We start from the raw sequence: 25,942 nt of genomic DNA on the forward strand, positions 1-25,942 counted from the left end.
GAGGTCTAACCGCACCATCCAATCGTTGGGAAGCAAGACGTCCCTCAGAAGATGGATACCCTCCATCTTGAAATGCCGGTAGATCAACCAACCGTTGAACTCTTTGAGGTTGATCACCGGACGCTTCCCCCGTCCGGTTTGTCCACAAGGAACAAATTGCTCAAAAAACCTGCAGGGTGTCGAACTGAAGGGCAAATGGCGCCCTTGCGTAGCAGATCCGACACCTCCTCGTCTACCAGAAGTGCGTCCGCACGAGAGAAAACAATAGGGAGAGGAGGCCTGTCTTGGCGGGGTTGGTCGTAAAATTCTACATGGAAACCCCGTATTGTTTGCAAGACCCAAGCGTCCGTTGTGAGAGCGGCCCAAGCGTCTGGAAACAAAGCCAACCGTCCCCCCACGCGGACCTCGTCCGCCGAAATGACACTCACCGTTAGAGGCGTTTCCGGCACCATTCTTGAATCCACCACGGCCACGGAAGCGCTGTCCTCTGGTGGGATAGAAGGTATTGTAGTTCTGAGAGGAGTTATACTGTCCTCGTCCGGAGCCTTGATTCCTGTTGGTCGCCTGTGGACCACCACGGCCGGTCGCGCGGCCCCCTCCGCGACCGGCCCCCCTAGAGAAACGTTGGTGGAACACCTTCTTGATACTGGACTGGGCCCTATCCAGGGAAGTGAAAGTATTAACAAACTTCCCCAGTTCCTTAATAAATGGTTCCCCAAAGAGACCACCCTGGGCAACAGCTCCAGCTTCCGAAGAGGCTAGATCGCCCAGCTTAGGATCCAATTTAATTAGGAGGGACCTTCTACGCTCGGTAGACAACGCGCAATTCGCGTTTCCTAGGAAAACTACCACCCTTTGCGCCCAGTTAGAGAGGACCTCAGGGGAGATGGCCGCCCCGGACTCCTTGGCTTCCTCTGCCATGTCCAAAATCTTTGTAATGGGACCAATGGCATCTAAGAGCTTGTCTTGGCAAGCCCGCCAGGAGCGGTCAATGCCTTTGCGGGGATCCTTAACGAATTTAGCCAAAAATGTGGCCATTTTCGGGTCCAACTCCGGGGTCAAGGCTACCTTACCCTCTAGTGTAGGCCTAGGGCATTCTCCGCGCAAACAGCTCCTCGCCTCCTTTTCCAGGGGCTTGCGGAGGCGACCAGCGACGAACTTCGCCACCTTCTCCCCGGGGGCCCAGGCAGCGGACCGCGGATGCATAATTTCATCCGGGTCCAACATCCCCGAGGTGTCCCGAGGGAGCTCGGCGGCAGAGCCCGAAGGGCGCCAAGAACGCTCCGACCCATCCTCATCATCAGTGTCCACCGGGGAGGTAGGCGCAGGAGACAGAGGAGCAGTGCCAGCGGAGCCCGAAGGACCCGGGGCCGGTGAAGGCGCAGGCGCGGGATCCATCGCCTTAGCTAGGAATGCGTCACGCAACCTCTCAAAGGCGTCCTTGTCCACACCATGCGAATCGCCCGGCACCACCTCCCTACAGGGTTTCTTAGGGGCCGGGGGAGTAGACCCCGACGGGGCGGAAGAACCAGCAGCCACCCCAAGGTGCGCCTGAGTGACCCTCTCACACTCCTGGATAATACGTGCAGAAAGGGGGTCTTCCATAGGCCCCACAATTTCAGTGACACACCTATAAATCGAGCTATCTACAGCTTGGTAGAACTCATCGTCGTTGAGGTAGCCCTGCGACTCCTCCTCCTCGTAATATTCATCACCCATCACCCCTAGCTGACCAGCACCCCTAAGGACTGAATGAATGAAGAATGAGCAGGGGTCAACCTGGGGAACCGCTGGTTAAAACCAGAAGAACTATAGGGGCAGAGCACTGCTGCCTAAATTAGGAGCCCAGTGGAACCGGGAAATCAGGGGGGCACCCACCCCACTAGCGCGCAGGCCCTCCTGACAGGACCGGGCCACAGTCACCTCCCAGCGCGCTAGACTCGCTAAAGGAAGCAGATCACACAGAGTGCCTTGAAACGCCCGCAGGCGGCAACGCGGTCACGCCGCTATACAGACCCCCGCCGGGCGTAGGTTGTGGAACAATATGCGGGGCAATACAGGCTCAGCCGAGCGTCAGGGTGAGGCGACAGGGAGCACCGTGCCAGAAACGTTCTCCTCAGCGCGATTCCCCCAACGGAAACCGCGCCGAGGAGAACGAGACGCAACAGCACCCTCTAGCGGCCGGAGGCGGCCGAAACAAGGGCAAAGTCGCGTAGGAGCAGAAAAGGCTCCCGCGACCTAAGTGGGCTCTGTAAAGAAAAACGGAGCGCACCGCAAAGCCCCACATACATTAATACATCCGCATTTGTCAGTAGAAATCCCAGCAAACCCCAAACACAACAGAATTGAGGAGAGAGGGCAGAAAACCACTTAACTGGCTGCGAAGCAGCGAAGAAAGAGGAAGTGGTCATGAAGGGGACGTCCTGTATAACTACACTGGAGACTGAGAAAGGACTATATTATGGACTGCCTAGTAATACTCATGGGAGTTGTGGTTTATGGACATTGTTTTCTGTTTGCCCATATCCTTTGTTCCAAGGTAGGGCTGTTGTTATTTGGTTGTTTTTGGCTGCTGTGACTTTTGTAATAAAACAGCGAAGAAGGTACAAAAGCATAATCTGAAGCCTCCGGTCCTGACATAGAATTTGTAACCCTCTGCTGCGAACCCAAGTATTATGGTGTTCACTCTTTTCAAGTGAGTATCCAAGTATCTGTTAGATAGATGTCATTGACATAAGATAATGCCTCATCATCATACATTTGTAGTAACTCTGTTACTCTCGCTGAGAATAATCCTGGGCTGTTCTTGAACCCCTGTGGCAAACAACAGAAATTTTTCTGTGAGCCATTTATTGAGAAAGCAGTCAAATATCTGCTTTCTGGTGCTATATTTTGACAAAAGAATCCATTAGAGATGTCTAATGTTGTTTTGTATTTTTTGCACACTATGCTATTCATTAGTGCGGCACTGTGTGAGTTTTGTACCGCAAACGTTTTGCAGCATGAGTTAAGGTGTCTGTAGTCCAAAACTAGACGATATGTATCATCTGGTTTGGAGACAGGAAACAAAGGATTGTTCATTTGTGAGGTGCATGTTTCAATCACCCCCTGGTATTTAAGTTGATCTAAGATCTCCCTGACCTGTTTTTTAGCTTCTTGCCTAATTGGGTACTGCCTCTGTGCAGTTGGTTGAGATTTTAACTGGATTTTGTGAGGAGGTGAGTCCTCATCCCATCCTACGTGGTTTTTATATAATGCAGGAGCTTGGGCTACTGCCCACTTTCTTGCAAGTGTATATTTTTTATGTATTGGAATTTGTTTTGAGAAGGCAGGCATAATCATTTCTTCGCCATGAGGGCACTCCCTGACAAACTCTGGTGGCCAGTCTTTTTCAGCTAGAAGGATGTCATAACCCTTGGAGAGATTATCCCAAAATAGACCCCTTATTTTCCTAGTCTTATCTCCCTCTATACGTAATGTTATTTCATATATTTTATGAGGTTTGCTAACTCTGGTATCTGCAGTGTCCACCTGAATGTATTCATTCGTGTCCACTGTCTCCAGATGATTCATCAGGATCTTGCGAGCTATGCTTACTTCTGCTGCGCTGTCTAGCATTGTCTGAGCCCACTCTCCGTTTTTCAGCTGAGTCCTCAGGATCCTCGGCATGTTTGATTACTTTGATGCTGGCTACCTTTTTCTTTGGAAATTGTAACTTTTTATTTTGGTGAGCAGGTTCTTTGTCTTTGGACTTGACGTGCTCTTCCCTGTGTTCTGACCGTCCTCTTCTTTCCGATTTCTGCGAGGAAGTCTGAAAAGATCGAGATGGACGTGTATCAATATCTTGATATCTATCAGGTTTCTTCAGATTATCCCTATTTCTAAGGTTGTATTTTTTCTCAGAGGGCTCCCTCTGGGGAGACTTGTGTCCTTGATCCGGAGATCTTCCTCCCCGCCGAGGAGACCTTCCTCTGGTTTGGAATCTTTTTTCTTTGGGAGTGGATTGTTTATTTCCATCCCAGCTCTTTTTTGGAGTGTTTAGATTATTTTTAATAAATACCTTTTCAGGATTTTCAATTAGTTGGGGTTTCACTGGTTTCCCACCCAAACTATCTCTTCCTAGTTCTTCATAGGATTTTTCTATGATTCTGGCAAGTTCAAAAGGTTGTTCTGCTATATCTGTTTCTTTCAACCTTTGGCGGATCGCCACATTTGCTGCTTCCCCCTTTATGTTTGCTAGTAATATTGCCGAGACCTGTTTGAAGTCTTTCAGTAATTTCATACCCAGAGTTAAAGCAGGTTCTGGACCGTATTCATTTTGAATTTGTTTTAGCACCTCTGGTATTACCGACATGGACGGAACACCATGTGTTTTTGTGTAAATGGAAGCAAAGACTGTGCCCCAAGTGTCACAGTCTTCCACATGTGGTGCGATCCCCATTGGAAGACAGATAGTCAGAATTCTGTGTTTTTCAACTGGGGTGGTATCCGGAAATACCGCCTCTATTTGAGTGATTTTTTGTGCTAACCAGAATGGAATTTGTTCCCTTTTAATGGGTACTTTACCTTGACAGGACTGTATGTTCTGTGGTGTTATTTTATTTGTGTTCCCCTGATGAGGGGTCAGCTGTGGAAGTTTAATAGCTGGTTGGACTGTTGAAGTCCGCATTACATATTGGACTAATTGGCTGTGTATTTTAATCAGTTGTTTAACTGTGTTAAAAGTTCTGGTTTTGACATTTTTTCAATGTCTGGATGTGGTGTGTAGCTGGCTAGAACCGGCCACGTTGCTCCTGGTCTACCTAGTGGACCGAGCCTGGTGATGTGATCTTTATGTTTTAGGGCGCCATTAAACCAGAGCTGGTGCTCTTGGTATTTTAGTGGTATTTCCACCTCCTCGAAAGGAGTGTACTCATCCGGAGGTTCCTCTATCTTGTAATAGTGGAATTCCTTTGTTACAGCGTTTGCTGCTGGAAAGTTTATCCATGAATAGAATACCTCTGTCTGCCGATATTCATGTGCCTCAATTACGAATATGACTGTACCACCTCTTGATGTCAGTCCATTTTCTATAAGTTTAAGTGTTATAGTTTTTCTTATGCTGACCGGGATGAGTATTGCGTCCGGGTCAGTCTGCAGGAGACTTGTGTCATCCTTTAGGAGTTGAGCTGCTATTCTAGCCGCCTCCCTATCTCCCTCGCTGTCTGACATTTTACTGACAGCAAGGTTTTTTGTTTTTGTTGCAGATCAGGTTTCTACGGAAACAAAGATTAGGTGCACAATATTTTGGAACACTGTATCCTTCAACGTTGAATAAACCAAAAACTATACATAGGAGTCTCCTCCTACTAAGTTTGGCGGATTTGACCTTTCACCCACTCCAGACGTCTTTGGAGGTTTTATAGGAAAAAGGGGTCTGTGTGAAAAAGCACGACTGAGTTACTCTAATGTCTTGCGTTAGATTTATCGCCTATCCAAACCGTTGGGCGCCATGTAGTGTAGTTCCTATATTCCCAATAGGCTCTGCGCATTGGAATAATATCTTCAATAGTATAGACGTAGGACTGTGGTTAACTAGGTCTTCTGCTGACGATATTAGACTTAAAGTTATGTGTGCCAGCTAGCTCAGAGTTCACTAGAAACTTTCTCGAATAGGCAAGGAGGAGTTTAACCTCCCTGGATAGACAAGAAGGGATTTAGTTTCTGACAACCATAGAACATGACAACTTTGCTCCCCCCTAATCAAGAGTATATCTCTAGAGTCGTGTGAAAACAAAAGACAACTATTTCACTCAGTCAGTACGTGCATTCTTAGTTTCACCAGTTTGTAGAGAAATAAGAGATGGGCGTGTTTCAATAAAAGATGTTATTTATTGATCAGTCTCTTTTCTCATACAAGAGAAATGAATCGCTATTATTGCAATACTTATAGTTAGGTAAAGTGCATACAGTAAAAACAGGATTATAAAATAATACTGTAAAAGCATTGATATGGTTTCTTAGCCATATGATATTTAAAATGGATAAAAGATATACATACATATATACATTTGACTAATCGTACTTAACTGGTGCTTCTAACTACGCCTACCCCGGTGTACCTGACCTAAGCCTAATACGTGGGCGGGAGAAAATAAGTAGCAGTTTAAGTTAAGTTTGTTTCGCCAAGAATCTGACTCAAGAATTCTCTGCAAGGGTTTAGTCAGTTCAGTACCTGGGATTTAGAAGGCTGGAGGGTTGGTATCTCTGTCTCAGGACTCGATATCCCAGTTACCCGCGAGGGCGGCTGGAAACGCCGGAGGCTGGATTTCTCGGCAGGAGAAAAGGCAGCGTCTCTCTCAGCGCGTCAAAAGGGTGGGGCAGCGTCCGTGGGCTTCCTGCATCAGCTGGGCTCTCCGGCAAGTAGCGCTGCTCCAAGCTCGTCACCACCGTGTGTTTCCTTAGGGCAGCGTTGGTATATTTATACCTGAAAGGTGCCGAGTTTGACGTAAGGATGGACATAAGACGTCAGTAAGAATGTCATAAGGACTGGTCGTTCCTACATTCTTTTCAGGAGTTCTCGAGCGAAATCAAAACAATAGCTGCGGGGGATTTCCCAGGTCTGCTGGAGGTTTGGTTTGTTTTGAGAACTCGGTGTGCTTTCTAGGGGGCTGGAGGGATAGTGCTTGCTTAATGTGACAGCATGCGCTATGACCTAATCTGAAAACGGGTTTCTGTGCCGTTGTATGGACATTAGTGAATTAACCCCTTCGCTGCTAGGCCTTTTCCCCTCCTGTGCTGAGGCTTTTTTTGGCGTTTTGGAGTAGTGCGCGCTTAGGCCCTTGTAACTTTTTGACCACATAAGGTATCCACGCCAAATTTGCGTCCTTTTCTTCCAACATCATGTGGATTCTAAAGGCGCCCAGGGTTTGTGGATTCCCTTGGAGGGGGCCCAGAAATTAACCAAAATATAGTGATTTTTTTGTTTTTTTCAGAAAAATTGGAAAAACGGGCTGCAAATGAAAGCCTCTGGGTTTTTCCCTGAAAATGGTATCACAAAAGGGTTTGTGGGGCTGAAATCTCCATTTTCTCAGCTTTCAGGGAATGACAGACTTTTGTCAGAGAACCGAAATTTTTCACTCAGTTTTGGCATTTTTCTGGGACATAGCCTATTTTTGCTATTTTTAGAGCTTTCCACCTCCTTCCAGTTAATGGTAGAAATGAGTTTGAAAGCAATAATGGATCCTGGAAAGCTTTACATTTTCGAAAAGTAGACAAAATTCTGAATTCAGAAAGGGGTCATTTGTCTAAATCCATGAAGGTTTCGTTATAGAAACTAACAGTTAGATATTGGAATATTTGAAATTTTGTTGAAAAAAACAGCCTTTTGTCTCAACGTTTTCACCTATAACTTTTTCTAATTTTGACAGCTCTTGGAAAGCAATATACCGTTACATCCGTTAGACCTTCCTGGTTGTGGGGATATATAGGACTTGTAGTTTCACCAAGAACCCAACGAACCCAGATCCAAAAACTGAGCAGCAACTTGCAATGGTATTTTTTCATTTACTAGGTATAGTGCACTTTGTCTTGGAAAATGTATACATGGAATAATCTGTATGAAAGACACCTATGTATTTCTGAATTGGGTACAAATTATAGACTTCAGAAACAGTATATAATTGCACATTTTCAGAGTTGGGAATACTCATACTAGCATGAGAATTATTGGTCATTTTTCATAAAGATTTTTTTTTACACAATGTCTTTCATTCAAAGGGAGAAATGCATGAAAGCTCAATTGGTAATAACAGTTGATTTACAAATCTGAATTACCCCAAGTGTCCCGATAAAAACGGTACCTCACTTGTGTGGGTCGGCCTTGTGCCTGCGACAGGAAACGGCGCAAAATGCAACGTGGTCACACCTAAATTTAGCAGTTACAAATTGACCCTTTTTTGGCAAAGTGCCTACCTGTAGTTTTTGCACCCTAGCTCTGCCGGCACCTAGGGAAACCTAGCAAACCTATACATTTTTGAAAAGTAGACACCCAGGGGAATTCAGGATGGGGTGACTCGACTGCCTACCACCAGGTTTTGTTACCCAGAATCCCTTGCAAAGCTAAGATTTTCACAAAATAAACACATTTTCCTCACATTTCTGTGGTGGAAAGTTCTGGAATCTGCGTGGATCAACAAATTTCCACCCGCCCAGCGTTCCCCCAGGTCTCCCGATAAAAACAGTACCTCACTTGTGTGGGTCGGCCTTGTGCCTACGACAGGAAACGGCACAAAATGCAACGTGGTCGCACCTCAATTTCCCAGTGAAATTTTACGTTCTTTGGAAAAAGAGACTACCTTTTGTTTTTGAGCCGTAGCTCTGCCAGCACCTAGGGAAACCTAGGAAACCTATACATTTTTGAAAACTAGACACCCAGGGAAATTCAGGATGGGGTGACTCGTCTGCCTACCCCCAGGTTTTGTTACCCAGAATCCCTTACAAATCTAAAAATTTGACCAAAAAAACACATTTTCCTCACATTTCTGTGGTAGAAAGTTGTGGAATCTGCGTGGATCAACAAATTACCACCCACCCAGCGTGCCCCCAGGTCTCCGGAAAAAAATGGTACCTCACTTGGCGTGGGTAGGCATAGTGGCTGCGACATGAAACAGCGCAAAACGCAGAATGGTCGCACCTCAATTTCCCAGTGAAATTTAGCACGATTCGGACAAAAAGACTACCTTTTGTTTTTGCGCCGTAGCTCTGCCAGCACCTAGGGAAACCTAGGAAACCTATACATTTTTGAAAACTAGACACCCAGGGCAATTCAGGATGGGGTGACTCGTCTGCCTACCCTCAGGTTTTGTTACCCAGAATCACTTGCAAACATAAAAATTTGACCAAACAAACACATTTTCCTCACATTTCTGTGGTAGAAAGTTCTGGAATCTGCGTGGATCAACAAATTTCTACCCACCCAGCGTGCCCCCAGGTCTCTTGAAAAAAATGGTACCTCACTTGCGTGGGTAGGCATAGTGGCTGCGACATGAAACAGCGCAAAACGCAGCATGGTCGCACCTCAATTTCCCATTGAAATTTAGCACGATTTGGACAAAAAGACTACCTTTTGTTTTTGCGCCGTAGCTCTGCCAGCACCTAGGGAAACCTAGCAAACCTATACATTTTCGAAAACTAGACACCCAGGGCAATTCAGGATGGGGCGACTCGTCTGCCTACCCCCAGGTTTTGTTACCCAGAATCCCTTGCAAACATAAAAATTTGACCAAAAAAACACATTTTCCTCACATTTCTGTGGTAGAAAGTTCTGGAATCTGCGTGGATCAACAAATTTCCACCCACCCAGCGTGCCCCCAGGTCTCCCGAAAAAAATGGTACCTCACTTGCGTGGGTAGGCATAGTGGCTGCGACATGAAACAGCGCAAAACGCAGCATGGTCGCACCTCAATTTCCCAGTGAAATTTAGCACGATTCGGACAAAAAGACTACCTTTTGTTTTTGCGCCGTAGCTCTGCCAGCACCTAGGGAAACCTAGGAAACCTATACATTTTCGAAAACTAGACACCCAGGGAAATTCAGGATGGGGTGACTCGTCTGCCTACCCCCAGGTTTTGTCACCCAGAATCCCTTGCAAACATAACAATTTGACCAAAAAAACAAATTTTCCTCACATTTCTGTGGTGGAAAGTTCTGGAATCTGCGTGGATCAACAAATTTCCACTCACCCAGCGTGCCCCCAGGTCTCCTGAAATAAATGGTACCTCACTTGCGTGGGTAGGCATAGTGGCTGCGACATGAAACAGCGCAAAACGCAGCATGGTCGCACCTCAATTTCCCATTGAAATTTAGCACGATTCGGACAAAAAGACTACCTTTTGTTTTTGCGCCGTAGCTCTGCCAGCGCCTAGGGAAACCTAGCAAACCTATACATTTTTGAAAACTAGACACCCAGGGCAATTCAGGATGGGGTGACTCGTCTGCCTACCCCCAGGTTTTGTTACCCAGAATCCCTTGCAAACATATAAATTTGTCCAAAAAAACACATTTTCCTCACATTTCTGTGGTGGAAAGTTCTGGAATCTGCGTGGATCAACAAATTTCCACCCACCCAGCGTGCCCCTAGGTCTCCTGAAAAAAATGGTACCTCACTTGCGTGGGTAGGCATAGTGGCTGCGACATGAAACAGCGCAAAACGCAGCATGGTCGCACCTCAATTTCCCAGTGAAATTTAGCACGATTCGGACAAAAAGACTACCTTTTGTTTTTGCGCCGTAGCTCTGCCAGCACCTAGGGAAACCTAGCAAACCTATACATTTTCGAAAACTAGACACCCAGGGAAATTCAGGATGGGGTGACTCGTCTGCCTACCCCCAGGTTTTGTCACCCAGAATCCCTTGCAAACATAAAAATTTGACAAAAAATACACATTTTCCTCACATTTCTGTGGTGGAAAGTTCTGGAATCTGCGTGGATCAACAAATTTCCATTAACCCAGCGTGCCCCCAGGTCTCCTGAAAAAAATGGTACCTCACTTGCGTGGGTAGGCATAGTGGCTGCGACATGAAAGAGCGCAAAACGCAGCATGGTCGCACCTCAATTTCCCAGTGAAATTTAGCACGATTCGGACAAAAAGACTACCTTTTGTTTTTGCGCCGTAGCTCTGCCAGCACCTAGGGAAACCTAGCAAACCTATACATTTTTGAAAACTAGACACCCAGGGCAAATTAGGATGGGGTGACTCGTCCGCCTACCCCCAGGTTTTGTTACCCAGAATCCCTTGAAAACATAAAATTTTGACCAAAAAAACACATTTTCCTCACATTTCTGTGGTGGAAAGTTCTGGAATCTGCGTGGATCAACAAATTTCCACTCACCCAGCGTGCCCCCAGGTCTCCCGAAAAAAATGGTACCTCACTTGCGTGGTTAGGCATAGTGGCTGCAACATGAAACAGCGCAAAACGCAGCATGGTCGCACCTCAATTTCCCAGTGAAATTTAGCACGATTTGGACAAAAAGACTACCTTTTGTTTTTGCGCCGTAGCTCTGCCAGCACCTAGGGAAACCTAGCAAACCTATACATTTTTGAAAACTAGACACCCAGGGCAATTCAGGATGGGGTAACTCGTCTGCCTACCCCCAGGTTTTGTTACCCAGAATCCCTTGCAAACATATAAATTTGACCAAAAAAACACATTTTCCTCACATTTCTGTGGTGGAAAGTTCTGGAATCTGCGTGGATCAACACATTTCCACCCACCCAGCGTGCCCCCAGGTCTCCTGAAAAAAATGGTACCTCACTTGCGTGGGTAGGCATAGTGGCTGCGACATGAAACAGCGCAAAACGCAGCATGGTCGCACCTCAATTTCCCAGTGAAATTTAGCACGATTCGGACAAAAAGACTACCTTTTGTTTTTGCGCCGTAGCTCTGCCAGCACCTAGGGAAACCTAGCAAACCTATACATTTTTTAAAACTAGACACCCAGGGCAATTCAGGATGGGGTGACTCGTCCGCCTACCCCCAGGTTTTGTTACCCAGAATCCCTTGAAAACATAAAATTTTGACCAAAAAAACACATTTTCCTCACATTTCTGTGGTGGAAAGTTCTGGAATCTGCGTGGATCAACAAATTTCCACTCACCCAGCGTGCCCCCAGGTCTCCCGAAAAAAATGGTACCTCACTTGCGTGGTTAGGCATAGTGGCTGCGACATGAAACAGCGCAAAACGCAGCATGGTCGCACCTCAATTTCCCAGTGAAATTTAGCACGATTCGGACAAAAAGACTACCTTTTGTTTTTGCGCCGTAGCTCTGCCAGCACCTAGGGAAACCTAGCAAACCTATACATTTTTGAAAACTAGACACCCAGGGCAATTCAGGATGGGGTGACTCGTCCGCCTACCCCCAGGTTTTGTTACCCAGAATCCCTTGAAAACATAAAATTTTGACCAAAAAAACACATTTTCCTCACATTTCTGTGGTGGAAAGTTCTGGAATCTGCGTGGATCAACAAATTTCCACTCACCCAGCGTGCCCCCAGGTCTCCCGAAAAAATGGTACCTCACTTGCGTGGATAGACATAGTGGCTGCAACAGGAAACGGTTCAAATCGTACGGTGGTGAATTTACATTACCTCATTGCAAAACTACCTTGATTTTGGGGGGGGGGCATCTGAGTTTGTGGCCCGGGGCTCGGTGGTATTCTTTGCAAAGTAGCAAACCCAAACAGTTCTGAAAACTAGACACCCGGGAGAGTCCAGGGAGGTATGGCATGTGTGGGTCTCCCAATGTGTTCCTACCCAGAACTCTTTGCAAACCTTAAAAATAGGTAAAAATAGCACTTTTCCAAACATTTTGGCGTGGGATCGCCGTGCCGGCAAAAAAGTTCTACCACCCTGCGTTCCCCTTGTTCTCCCGAGTAAAAGGACACCTCACTTGTGTGGGTGCCCCAAAGCAGAACACGCCAAAAATGAATTTTGAAAAAAGTAGTTTTTAGTCATATTTAAGTTTTACAAACTAAGCACCCCAGCCTGAGTCACATGCCTTTGGCCCACCCACACAAGTGAGGTATCATTTTACTCGGGAGACCAAGGGAAACGCTGGGTGGTAGGACATTTGTTCCGGCAGCGAGATCCCACCCAAAAAAGTATGGAAAAGTGGGTTTTTGGACCAAAATTTCAGGTTTGCAGGGGTTTCTGGGTAGGAAAACATTGGGGGACCCACGCATGCCATACCTCCCTGGACTCCCCCGGGTGTCTAGTTCTCAGAACTGTTTGGGTTTGGTAGTTTCCAAAGATGCCTGCCAAGCCCCGGGCCAAAAGCTCAGGTGACCCCCTCAAAAAATAAGATTATTTGGCTAAAGGTAATTTTTTGGTCTCCACAGTATGAATTGGGCCTTTTCCTAAAGCAGCCGCTATGCCTACCCACGCAAGTGAGGTACCATTTTTATCGGGAGACCTTGGGGAACGCTGGGTGGGAGTTAGTTTGTGTGAGCCCAGTGATGCCACGCTTTCCCACACTAAACGTGTGAAAAAACTGATTTTTTCCAAGCAAAAAATGAGGTTTGCAAGGGATTCTGGGTAAAGGAACGTTGGAGGATCCACGCAAGCCATACCTCCTTGGAAGCCCCCGGGTGTCTACTTTTCAGAAATGTGTGGGATTGGTAGGTTTCCCTAGATGGCTGTCTCGACCGGGGCCAAAAACCCAGGTAACCCCTCTTGCAAAAGCTGGTGGACTTAACATTTTCACCATTGTTAAATTCACCAGCTTTTGCAAGAGGGGTTACCTGGGTTTCTGGCCCCGTGCGAGACAGCCATCTATGGAAACCTACCAAATCCAAACAGTTCTGAAAACTAGACACCCGGGAGAGTCCAGGGAGGTATGGCATGTGTGGGTCCCCCCAATGTTTTCCTACCCAGAACTCTTTGCAAACCTTAAAAATAGGTAAAAATAGCACTTTTCCAAACATTTTGGCGTGGGATCGCCGTGCTGGCAAAAAAATCCTACTACCCTGCGTTCCCCTTGTTCTCCCGAGTAAAAGGATACCACACCTTAACAGAGTTACTCAAAAGTCAAACATTCAAGCACAGCTATGTATTCCTCAAAGACACACACATACAGGTTGGATTTGGCACGAGGGCGAGTGATGGTTCAGTACATAAAATTGTATTAACAAGATATTTCAAAAAAATGAAATGCTCTGTCAATAAATAAATGCATAAAAACTGAACCAGTGACTCGCAACTCGTGAGCTGTAAAGCCACGACAAGGCACCATCCGTTTTACAGGCCATTCACGCACCTTTCATACCTGATACAAAACAGACCATTGACACCATCCGAATGGAAAAGCAACACATAACAACAATCACAATAAGGGGCAAGGTACACCCTACTGCAGAAAGAGAAAAAAAACAATTATTACTGCACACCCATCTAATCCGCAAGCACACACACATACTGGTTGGATTTGGCACGAGGGTGAGTGATGATTCAGTACATACAATTGGATACGCAAGTAATTTAATCAAAAATGAAATACACTGCGTATAATTGAAAGTATGATAAACTGAACCACTGACTCGCAGCTCGTGAGCTGTAAAGCCACGTCAAGGCACCAACCTCTTTACAGGCCATTCATACACCTTTCGTACGCGTGACACATACAAAACATTCACACCGCCAGCCGCGGACCCATCACATTTCAACACTCACACCAGCAAACAGCGCCATTCAAGGGCCATCACTTTCACACGCCCACATTTCTGACACTGCAACTACACAAAATGATGGACTGTGTGGAGTGTCACTCAACTAGCAGTGTGTGTATTGACCAACAGAAAGTAACTACTCACACACCGCCTGCCGAGCGCCAGTCCACCCACACCACCATCCAAGCACCAGACCATGCACACTGCCAGCCAAACACCACTCAGCGCACACAGACAGCCAACTACCACTCCACACACACCACCAGCCAAGCATCACTCCACGCACACCACCAGCCAAGCGCCACTCCACAAACACAACACCATCCAATCACCACTCCACACACGCCGCCAGCCAAGCACCACTCCACACACACCGCCAGCCAAGCACCACTCCACTCACACCGCCAGCCAAGCACCTAACCATACACTCCGCCAGCCAAGCAAAAATCCACGCACCCCCCCAGCACAACTCCAATCCATGCACTATGCCAGCCAAGCACCAGACCACGCACACCACCAGCCAAGCGCCATCCACTCACACCACCAGCCAAGCACCTAACCATGCACTCCGCCAGCCAAGCAAAAATCCACTCACCCCCCCAGCACAACTCCAATCCATGCACTATGCCAGCCAAGCACCAGACCACGCACACCACCAGCCAAGCGCCATCCACTCACACCACCAGCCAAGCACCTAACCATGCACTCCGCCAGCCAAGCAAAAATCCACTCACCCCCCCAGCACAACTCCAATCCATGCACTATGCCAGCCAAGCACCAGACCACGCACACCACCAGCAAAGCGCCAGTCCACGCACACCAACAATCCAAGCACAATCCTGCACACACCACCATCGAAATTAGAATTTTTTAAAGAAATACCACAAATCAAATGTAGAAACCTACAAATCTGCTAACACAAATTCAAAACCTAAATGCTTTGCACTAATGCAAACCTAAAAGCAAACTAAAAAATATTACAGAAAACAGACCAGACAGTACACTTACAAGCTCAAGGAAACTCCCAAAACTTCTTTTGTGTGTGGTACGATTTAAAACAAGCTGGCACACACAATCCAGGATTTGAAGGACAGTCAGGACAGTGCATACGAGACTCCCTCCGCACTTCTCTTCGCCAACAGACTCTACATCTTTTAGTGGGATTGTCTTTTGCAGTTGTGGGAGGAATGTATTCTGGAAAGTGGCGATCTTTCAGTCTAGCCACTTCCTCCACCACTCCAAATCTTGGCACACTTGCCTGTTCCACTAGTACAAGGCTGCCTATTATAGTCTCCTGAAACTTAACAAAAGGCATCTTTGACTCAGGACAAGATTTCTGGAAAACAACAAAAGCATTAAAGGATGCCAAGTGGAAAAGATGGATAGCCAACTTCTTGTACCAAACGTAAGCCTTTCGAAGAGCAGCATAAGGTTCCAACCTCTGATCTACTCTGTCAACACCACCCATGTGCCTATTATAGTCTAAAATGCACACAGGTTTACGCACTTCAGCAGTCTCACCCCAAACTGGCAGAGCTTCAGTGCTTTCGTCATGGATAGTAGTCAGCATGTAAACATCTCTCCTGTCTGAAAACTTCACAGCTAGAAGCTTCCCACATCGCAATGCAGTAGACTGTCCCCGCACAAGCCTTTTGTAAACAAGTTCTATTGGGAAACCTTTCCGGTTACTGCGCATCGTGCCACATGCAACAGTGCCCACTTTGGCCAACTCCTTGAACAAACGCACACTAGTGTAGAAGTTATCTACATATAAATGGTGGCCTTTGTTAAATAATCGTCTACCTAGTTCCCACACAATTTTCTCAGTCACTCCAAAAGTGGACGGACAAGCAGAAGTGTTAATGCTGGAATCCTTACCGGTGTACACCCTGAAATTATAAACATATCCAGTCTCACTGTCACACAGCATATACAGTTTGATGCCATAGCGTGCCCTCTTACTAGGAATGTATTGCCTAAAAACCAAGCGGCCCTTGAACAATACCAAAGACTCGTCCACAGCTATTTCTCTTCCAGGTGCAAACATCTCAGGAAAACGATCAACAAAGTGATCAAGGACAGGCCGAATCTTAAAAAGACGGTCACAATCAGGGTGATCGCGTGGCAACGCTAAATCATTATCAACAAAATGCATCATGCGAAGAAGAAGCATATATCGATCACGAGTCATAACTGCTGGAAATATAGATGTTGCCATCAAGGGACTAGTGGACCAATAAGAAGACATTGATGGCTTCCTTAGCAAGCCCATCAAAAAAGTTAATCCCAAAAACTTCTTCATCTCTTCAACATATGTGGGAGACCAATGGGTAGCTCTGGAATGGGGCTTAAGGCTGGCACTGTGGTCCCTCAAATACTGCTCTGCATACAAATTAGTTTGCTCCACAATCTCCTGCAAAAACTCATCGTCAAAAAACAACTGAAAAAATTGAATTGGCAAAAAATTGTCAGTATTCACTCTACACCCTGGAACACCAGTGAAGTCTGGCAATTCCGGCTGCACCATGCCAGGGGCAACCCAGACGTCATCACTAACATGAGGAGAAGAAGCCACCCTAGCCTGCAGGCCAGATGCCTCTTGCTGCACTACATCAACGGGAACACTAGCATCCCCAGATGCCTCTTGCCTCACTACACCAACAGGAATACTAGCATCCCCAGATACATTTTGCATCTCTTCACCAACAGGAGAACTCACATCCCCAGCTGCCTCTTGCATCTCAACATCAACAGAAGAACTCGCATCCCCAGATGCCACTTGCTGCTCAACAACAACAGAAAGACTAGCAGCACCAGATGCCTCATGCTGCTCTACAACAGGAAGACTAGCAGCACCAGATAACCTTTGGCGCACCACAGCAATGTGAAACCTTTTGGGCGCAGCCTTTACCACACTTGCCTGTTCCCGACGAGAAAAAAAGGGAAACCTTGAGGACCTAGGCTGCCGCTCACATGGCTCTTGCCTCTCTACCGGCACATCAATGTCCCTCTCTACCACAGGCACTTCATCAGCACTAGAAGAAGAATCATCATCCGATGATACCATGCGAAGAGAAAACTCACTGCCTGAATCTTCTGCACCTACCTCATGCTCCAAATCGGAGTCAGTGTCTGGACCAAGGTCAGAGGAAGACTCAAAAAGCAAACTAACAACCTGCTTAGCAGTAATCCTGCGAGCAGCCATTATCCTTACAAATCAAGAAGACTACACACACAAGTGAACAACAACCTACACTGTGCAAAGGAAGAAGTAAACAAGGTAGAGTCTTCACACAAAAATCAATACACTCAAAAACAATTCAAATCTAACCAAATATAAGAAGACTCACCAGCACCTACTCTGCTGAAACACAGCAAAAAGAAAGGAAATCCCACTGGAAAGAAAAAAAAAGTATAGATTAGACAAAGTACACATCAAGCAGCAATACAAAAAAAAAAGTTAACAATCAAGAAACACAAAGCCACACAAACAGCAATAACTTCACTTTTCATAACAACACATTTATCTAGGAAAAATAGTACAAAAAACATTTACTTACCAAGCACATGCAACTACACAAGCTGCAAAACCAGCATTAACCGAACCACAACCTACACCAATACAAACAGCAAAAGCCTGGATCAAAAACAAAGAAGAAAAAAAATAATTTAATACTACATTTCACAAACAACATAACAAATGAATAAACAATACACAAATTTACCCCCAAAATCACATCCACACAGATGGGCCATCAAAAAGGGCAAAACGGACAAAAGTACGGGTTGATTTGCCCACCGGGGGGGAGGCCAGAAAATCTAAATTTAAAATCCGACCCACCTGAAAGCGACCCTTGCCCAATGGGTCACTTCCTAGAATCTAAAATAAAATCCCTGGTGCTAGTGGGGGCATTTCCACCGCACAATCGCAATGCTGTGCGCGACCGTGAGCCAGAAATGCCCTGCAAAGAGACATCAGAAGAGAGGAAAATCACTTACCTCTCCCCTATTGCCTCTTTGCAAACCCCCCCAAATATCTCAAAACCAACCTAACACCTCCAGGCGCAGGAAGCAAATGGCTTCCCGACCGCCTGGGAATCCCTGAAGATGTTGGCGCGTGCTGTGCGCGCTGACGTCATCAGGGATTCTCATGGGGAGGGGGACAACAGAATTACTGTGGTTAACTGCGATGCTGGACAGAGGCACTTGCATCCTTGATTTTCACAAGCGCAATCCTAAAACAGTTCCTATGACCAGGAGCTTCTTTCTCCCCATCTGCTGCTCTCAACAGTCTCTGACCATTTATACACATAAGAGGCATGTGAACTCACACAGAAGATCCCCGTTTGGCAACGCCCACCAACTAGCGGAGTGCACCATCTTTCCTAAATTTACCCACTATGATGGACAGCTCACTCAAGGGACCTGTGCACACATTGGTGCGATGGCATAGTAACACACACGGACACTGGAGACAAAGCAAGCGCTCGAGTTGCAGCACAAATTCAGGAAAACATTCATCAGCCCAAAAACATTTGTGACCTTCCCACTATGATTCACAGCTCACACAAGGGACCCCTGCGCACATCTGTGCAATTGCATAGTAACGCACACATGGACACTGGAGACAAAGATGGGGCTCGAGTTGCAGCACAAACTCAGGAAAGCAATCATCAGCCCAAAAACATTTGTGAACTTCCCACTATGATGAACAAATGGTCTCTGTTTCCAGATACCTAAGAGCCTTGCTAGTTTATTCAGATAACAACCAACACACACTGGGGTCGATTGTGAAAATATGGTATTGTGTACAAAAAAGGGGAGAAATGCTCCTCTTTTAGGTGTCCCCTCACTCACCAGGGTTGCCCCACGGTGACATGCTTCATCATTGGGGCCATCCCAGTCCTCTACGGGCTGGGGCGTGCTGCGACTTGCGAAAGTTACGTAGGAGCACTTTATTAGACTATGTGTGGTGCATGTGTATTTGAGGAGTGGACTATGTGATGTGTGTTAAAAATACCTGCCCAGTAGGTTTACAATAAACTTTATTCTTGCCTCTAGGTGGTAATAAACGGGGTGGAAAGATAGGCTGCCCTAAACGTAATGTGTCCAGATGTACCTATCAACTCCTATCGTCGACATGTTTCGTGCATACCCCAAGCACTATGATGGACAGCTCACACAAGGGACCCCTGCGCACATCTGTGCAATTGCATAGTAACGCACACATGGACACTGGAGACAAAGATGGCGCTCGAGTTGCGGCACAAACTCAGGAAAACAATCATCAACACAAAAACATTTGTGAGCTTCCCACTATGATGGACAGCTCACTCAAGGGACCCCTGCGCACATTTGTGCAGTTGCATAGTAACGCACACATGGTCAATGGAGACAAAGATGGCGCTAGAGTTGCAGCACAAATTCAGGTAACAATCAACAGCCCAAAAACATTTGTGAGCTTCCCACTATGATGGACAGCTCACTCAAGGGACCCCTTCGCACATGGCATAGTAACACACACATGGTCACTGGAGACAAAGCATGTGTTTGAAAAGCAGCACACAAAAAAAAACATTCATCAGGCCAAAAACACTAGTGAGCTTTGCCTAGGCAGCACAGGTGTGTTTTTTAGCCACTTCAGAAACACACATCAGTATAAGTAATGAAGGACAGAGGCACTTGCATCCTTCATTACAATGAGCACTATCATTTTACTTTATAAATGACCCCCATCAGCATTTTTGTAGAAAAAACGGCCTTTCAACAACATTGCAGCCAAGAGAAGACTTCATAGATAATGTTCCCCCAACAAGGGGAGCGACCCTTCCCCAAGGGGCCGCTCCCCGAACTACAAAATTGATCAAGAAACAAAAAAAAAAAAAAATCCCTAACATTCCTGCTGCACGATCGCACGATCGTGCAGCAGGAAACCTCTAAAGTGCCATCGAGGGAAAGGAAAAGCCTTTCCTTTCCCTCGTTAGAAGTTACAAGCAATCTCCCCCGCCCCAGCCACAAAACGAACCTGTTTCCAACACGACGCGCAGGAAGCAAATGGCTTCCCTGCGCGTCGGTAAACAAAAGGAGCCTCCGGTGACGTCAGCGCGCCTCGCGCGCTGACGTCATTGATGACGCGGGCGGGGGGAGGCAGGGGAAGGTCTTCCCCTGCCATCCCCGCAGAAATGAACAAAATCGGGCAGACTCGGGGGGAGCGCTGGCGCTTCCCCCGAGGGTGGGGCTCATGACGAGCTGGGCTCGTCATGAGCGTGCGAGGAGGCTACGCCATGACGAGCCCAGCTCGTCATCAGCCCCGAAGGGGTTAATAACCGGACAAGGGTCAGAAATAGGAGTATCAATATAGGTACCTAGATAAACACACTACATCACACTCGGCAACTCTGGGCATTAGCTTGCCTCATCTCTACAGCGACCCCCCACATTCGCCGGGGATGCCTGGTTTCACTTTGGAGATGCCCAGTAGGGACCATCTCACAGGGATAGCCAGGACGGGTTCCCCAGCGGTTTACAGTGCCACGACGCCTCAGGGCAGCAGTGCGCTTTACAAGACACATACATTTACATTCCCATGCTGCACCTGGTCTGCATGTCTGGAAAGATTGCACTTCTTCTCTCTGTGGTGTATTGTGGCTGGATTTCTAAAGCTCTTCATACCCATGATGAGGTGTGATACTGCATTTTGTGGATAGGTGGCACGCTACTCTACGGATGTACTCAGAGGGAAGATACTGGGTTTCCGGTGTTACCTATTTTGAAAGGGTTTTGATATTCTGTGTGATGACTAGAGATGTGCTCTTGTGTTTTGTCACTGCTTCTTAACATGTAAAGGAGCAAAAGGAGTGAGAGGCAGGGCATTTAGGCATATAGGCAATAATATATGAATAGCTACATGTGCTTGAATGCCCTCTGGAATAGATGGGAATTGTTTTAGAGTTGTGCTTGTATAATACAAGCACAACTCTAAAACAGCCTGAGTAAAGGAGACTGAGTAAAGGAGCCTGAGTAAAGGAGACTGAGAGATGCTTTTTATGTGGTTGTGTCTTGCATCATTGGGGTGATTTGTTTTGGGATTTTGTGTATCCATGCCTAGTTGTAGCAAGTGGTTCTTTCTGCTGAATTTGCGATCCTCAATAAAAGTTGGAAAGAACCAATGCATCACTGCCTTCCTAAACTTTTTGTGTTTTTGGGTGTTTCTTGTTTTTGCCTGGCGAGAGTAGTGAAGTTGTACTGCTTGTATGGAGAAGGAGGTTCCACTGATTTGTTTCTTCTTGTATGGTTCTGAGATGTCAATCTTTACAGCTTTTCTTGAATGAAGGATGGCCTATTTTAGTGGATGGCCGTATGGGAACGATGCATAGAGACTTCAAGGCTAACCGTCTGGATATGAGTAGGCAACTTATTACATGGAGAGAAAGTAAGATGTGGTCCCATAGATGAGCGTGTTATAATTGTCTTGTTTGCAGTCTTTAAAGCTGTAAAAAAGCCCCCACCTATACAGTTTGTGTGCACCTTTAAGAAGAGACATGACTAGGGTAATGGTAGCCCGGAACGTCAGCTGGACATACAGAGACAGTGGACAGTTCGCAAGGTGTGGAAAGTGTTTCTTGTGACTTACTTCTCTGGGCGGCAAGGGTTTGGCTGAAGTCAATTATCAATCACAGGTTTTTCATTTCTGTTGATGTTACTAGAGGTGAGTCGAATCTTTGGGGCTAGACGGAGCTAGGCTGGTAGTTCTGTAATTGTCCATAGTTTGATTTCTCAGTTGTGAATGCATTACATTTAAGGTGACTCCTGGGCATATATTTGCCCAGAGGTAGTAGTCTAGTACTTAGATTTCTAGATCCCTCAAATTTGTAAGGTTGAGGATGTCCCTGTTGTTGGTTTAGGCAAAGCATGTTAAGTTTAAAGACTTGATGGAGTCTGGTAAGAGGCCGATGAAAGCATCAAAGAAAAATGTGAGCCTTGAGATAGCCCAGAGTCAGTGCTAGGAGGTGATCCAAAGAGGAGCACTATGATGGATCTCGATCTTTTGGATAAGTAGAAGGAGATGTCTTGTTCCTCTAATCGATGTAAGAGGAAGTGGACTTTGCCAAGCGTGGAGGCTAGTTCTGTCAGAAGAAGGTGAGCAACTTCCTTTCTGTCTTTGGTTGTACTCATCTCCTCCCAGTTAGAAATTAAGATGGGTTCAGTGCCTGTTGCAGAGTGGAACTTTGTTTGATGGCTAGAAAGTAAGTTGTTTTTCCAGGACGTTTGTGATCTGACTGAACGCTACTCATTTGATCAGTGTTCCTAAAAATGAGGCATTCAAGGTTTGCCTACAGCTGGCTGGGCTGATTTCCACATCTTCCTGAAAGGGCTTAAGTAGATCACAAGGTCTTCGGGTGGGTGGCCGACATTCTGGACTTGTTGACAATGGTCCTTGCAATCAGGCAACAAGCATTGAGTACCATGTTCTTGTAGGTTTGTGTGGGACAGGGGTCTGCACCTGTTTGCATGGGGGGGGGGGGGGGCTCTTCCACCGCCCCTCGTCATACTCTACCCGTTATCTGCTTGGGAAGGAGGCTTGACTTACATTTATGCTGCTACTGCTGTGCTTGTTTGTATATGTGAGGTTTGCACTACTTATTATCCTTTAGTAATTCAAGAGTGTGAAAGAAGAAGAGCGAAGAGTAAAATCTTCCTTTTCAGTTTCAGCTCCTTATCCTTTCCTCTGAAGAGGCCATCACCACCATGAAGAGTTCCTGGAGAGTGGACACCTTCGATCTCGTTCTGATGGACCACAACCCTGGGCGGTACCTGAATGACCTGAGGGCCCTCGAGGAGCATGGGCTGATCGCCGCAGGCTCCACCATACTGGCGAATGACGCGGAGGGCCCAGGCGCTGCAGAATTCCTGCAAGAGGTGCAGAATGACCGGCGTTACAGAGTGCAATCAAAGTGTGAAAATCTGTTGGATATTGTTTGTATTCGTGAGCCAATCATTAGCCATGCATAGTGCCCAAAATGCAAGCATTCACAGAGGTGCTTTCGACTGAGTCAGTACTTCAACCGAACCAGAAGAAATAGGTAGCTATAATGTATTCTTTTTCACAAAGCTGTATGTTTTTATAAGTCCACGTAATTCACATTCATTCTTAAATCTGTAAATAAAGAATTGGACCACTTTCCATTCAGCGGGCTCTCTTAACTTTCCTCTATTCTAAACACAATATCCTGAAATCCTGTTTCTTGCAGAACCCTAAAGCTTGTTAAAATCAAGGTCTAGGACCCTGATTAAGAGTTTGTCAAAGAAGTAGGTGCTATTTATCGCAGATGATAAAATCCGACTAGCCATGGTTCATAATTTAGGCGGTGTGATAAATACCACGGATTCCACGTTTTTTTGCCAGTAACGTGCAGATTTGGGGGCATATTACCAACAACTAGCGATAATTATCGCTATGTTGGCTTAGCGGCAATATTTTTATCGCCGAGCTGCGGCGATTTTTATCGCTTAGGAACCTTGCTATTATCAAGGTTTATCTCCTAAGCGATAAAAATCGGCTGAAATGCATGAATATCGCTGAAAAGTCACTTATCCACCTACCATTGGATAACATGGCTAAGAACTGCTCAGGGGCAGGTGTTAGCTTTTGGAGATAATCGCGCTTAGCGCGAATATCTCCAAAAGTTGGTAATAGGAGATAGCGATGTTAGCGACTGTTTCCAGTCGCTAACATCTTGGCACGCCCACTTTGCATGTCATTAGTGATCAATTTCACTGACATGCAAAGCGGGGCCCAAGATGGTCGCTATCTCCTACTAGCTGTCGCTAACTGGTGTTAGCGACAGCTAGGTAATAGGGAGATAATTTTATCTCTGCTTTCTTGGCTTTTAAAGCCAAAAAAGCGGAGATAAACCCCCTTGATAATATGCCCCTTGGTTCTTAGTGCACCAAAATACTCTCGTGATAGGTTTTCCCCTGTTAAATTCCGTCAGGTTTGACCTGCTAAAATGTACCGAATGGTGAGGTATTTCATGTACCAAGTAAATACTGATTGTAGTAAATACCACACAACACGGAATTCCGACCATCCACAATCAAGGCCAAAATGTTTAGTTGCTGGATCGGTGGGTGTAGCTGTCCATTGGCAGATTCCATGTCCTAACCTGCAACTCTGATTTCAAGTAAGAGTCAGAGATACAGTGTCAATTGAGAGTTGGAATTATTCCTAGTGATAGACATGTGAGCTAATCACTCACTGTCGGGTCCAATTTTTAATTTCATTAATTTGGTTCTTACCCTATGACACGTCCTCAACCTCTAGATTAGACGTGAAAGTCATACAATTCTGGAGGGGTTCTGAAAGCTATTGTAAATATAGGCCGATTCTAGGGTAAAAAAGTGGCAAAATGGTAAAATAAATTGATATCCACAAAGTTATCAAGTTGATCGTAACTTAGATTTGGTTGCTGTTGATTTAAAAAACTGTGAAATGAACCGATTTTAGTAACATTATCTTTTTTTTATCCGATAAAAAACGAGTTTATGCTGCTACCTTTTCTGGAGTTGCGTCATCTCTGTGATTCTCAGTTCCCAGACATAGCAGTTTGTTCCCTTTAAATATTGTTAAGTTGACAGAATTATTTTCTGTGGCCTTTTATATGGTATAGTCGAGGATGGGTTTCGAAGAGAGGCACAGCTAATTTAAATGGAAATGGTCTTCACCTCGTTCAGGAACCTGAGAGCCCTAATTGCTCATTCTGACCTCATTATCTATGGCCCCAGAATGCCCAATCCCATAACCCTATCCTTCTGTTTGAGATGGAAAAACTGCCTTTAGATGCCTTTTTTCGGTATAGCTCAAGTACAAGGCACAGTCACCCTTAGTATGTTACCGGCCCATGGTGATCATTGTACGTTACAAAAGTAACATGGCAGTTGCCACCTTGTTGCAGGGATCAGAGAATAAAGAGAGAAGACAGACTCACTGATAATGTGGACCACACAGATAGGCCAGGAACTCTGGCCTACAATATCTGTTGAAATAAAGGTTTGGGTGTTAAAAAAAAATACTTCTAAAAACGGCTCTATGATAACTTTAGAGTGTGCATTACTTTGAGATCTTCTAAGCACACACATTCCCCGGTCAGGCCATTTCACAGCATCCCTCTTCGTGAGATGTGCCCACATGTTGACTTGAAAAGGAGCACCAGTGCTGTTGTCCATCCCACTGGACAGAGATGTTTTTGACAAATTGTGTCTTATAATTGTTTTATGAACCACTTGTCCGGGTCAATATTCGGGCTGGGGGCAGCACTAAATCCATACAAGTTCAAAGGCAGAAATACCAAATGGGTAATGCGCAGCTGATTAAGGCTAAGTCCTTCTCTTCTTTTTACAGAGATTAATCCACAACATGTTACAAACCGAAAATATTGTTAATTCAGACTCTCCTTCTTTCGATAATCTGGACTCTGACACTTGTTTCTTCTGCCTGTAGGGTGAATCTTTGACCAAACTGCATACCCGTTCAGTGCACCTTGCATTTGACCCTGAATAAGTGATAGTTGAACTTGGGCATGGTATAAATCTTTTGAAATCTAAGACAATAAAGGTCTGTAGGTTGAGATCCCTGCTGCTGCAAGGACTTTTGGGCTTCTTATTGAAAGTCTAATAGGAATACGGGGACTTTCCTTCTCCAGGGTTCAATACAGCTAGCACCATTTTGCTGGGTAATGG

The 25,942-nt window shown here is 45.9% G+C and overlaps 1 pseudogene across 1 annotated transcript in view; it reads left to right on the top strand.

The window, feature by feature from the left end:
• Positions 1–23,391, top strand: part of LOC144767159 (transmembrane O-methyltransferase homolog) — a 130,904-nt pseudogene extending 107,513 nt beyond the window's left edge. Inside the window, exon 4 of the transcript XR_013598083.1 lies at positions 22,910–23,391. The product of XR_013598083.1 is annotated as a transmembrane O-methyltransferase homolog (transcript). The remainder of the gene's footprint in view (positions 1–22,909) is intronic.
• The last annotated feature ends 2,551 nt before the right edge of the window (positions 23,392–25,942 follow it).

This window comes from Lissotriton helveticus, chromosome 7, assembly GCF_964261635.1.
Source record: "Lissotriton helveticus chromosome 7, aLisHel1.1, whole genome shotgun sequence".
NCBI classification, from domain to species: domain Eukaryota; kingdom Metazoa; phylum Chordata; class Amphibia; order Caudata; family Salamandridae; genus Lissotriton; species Lissotriton helveticus.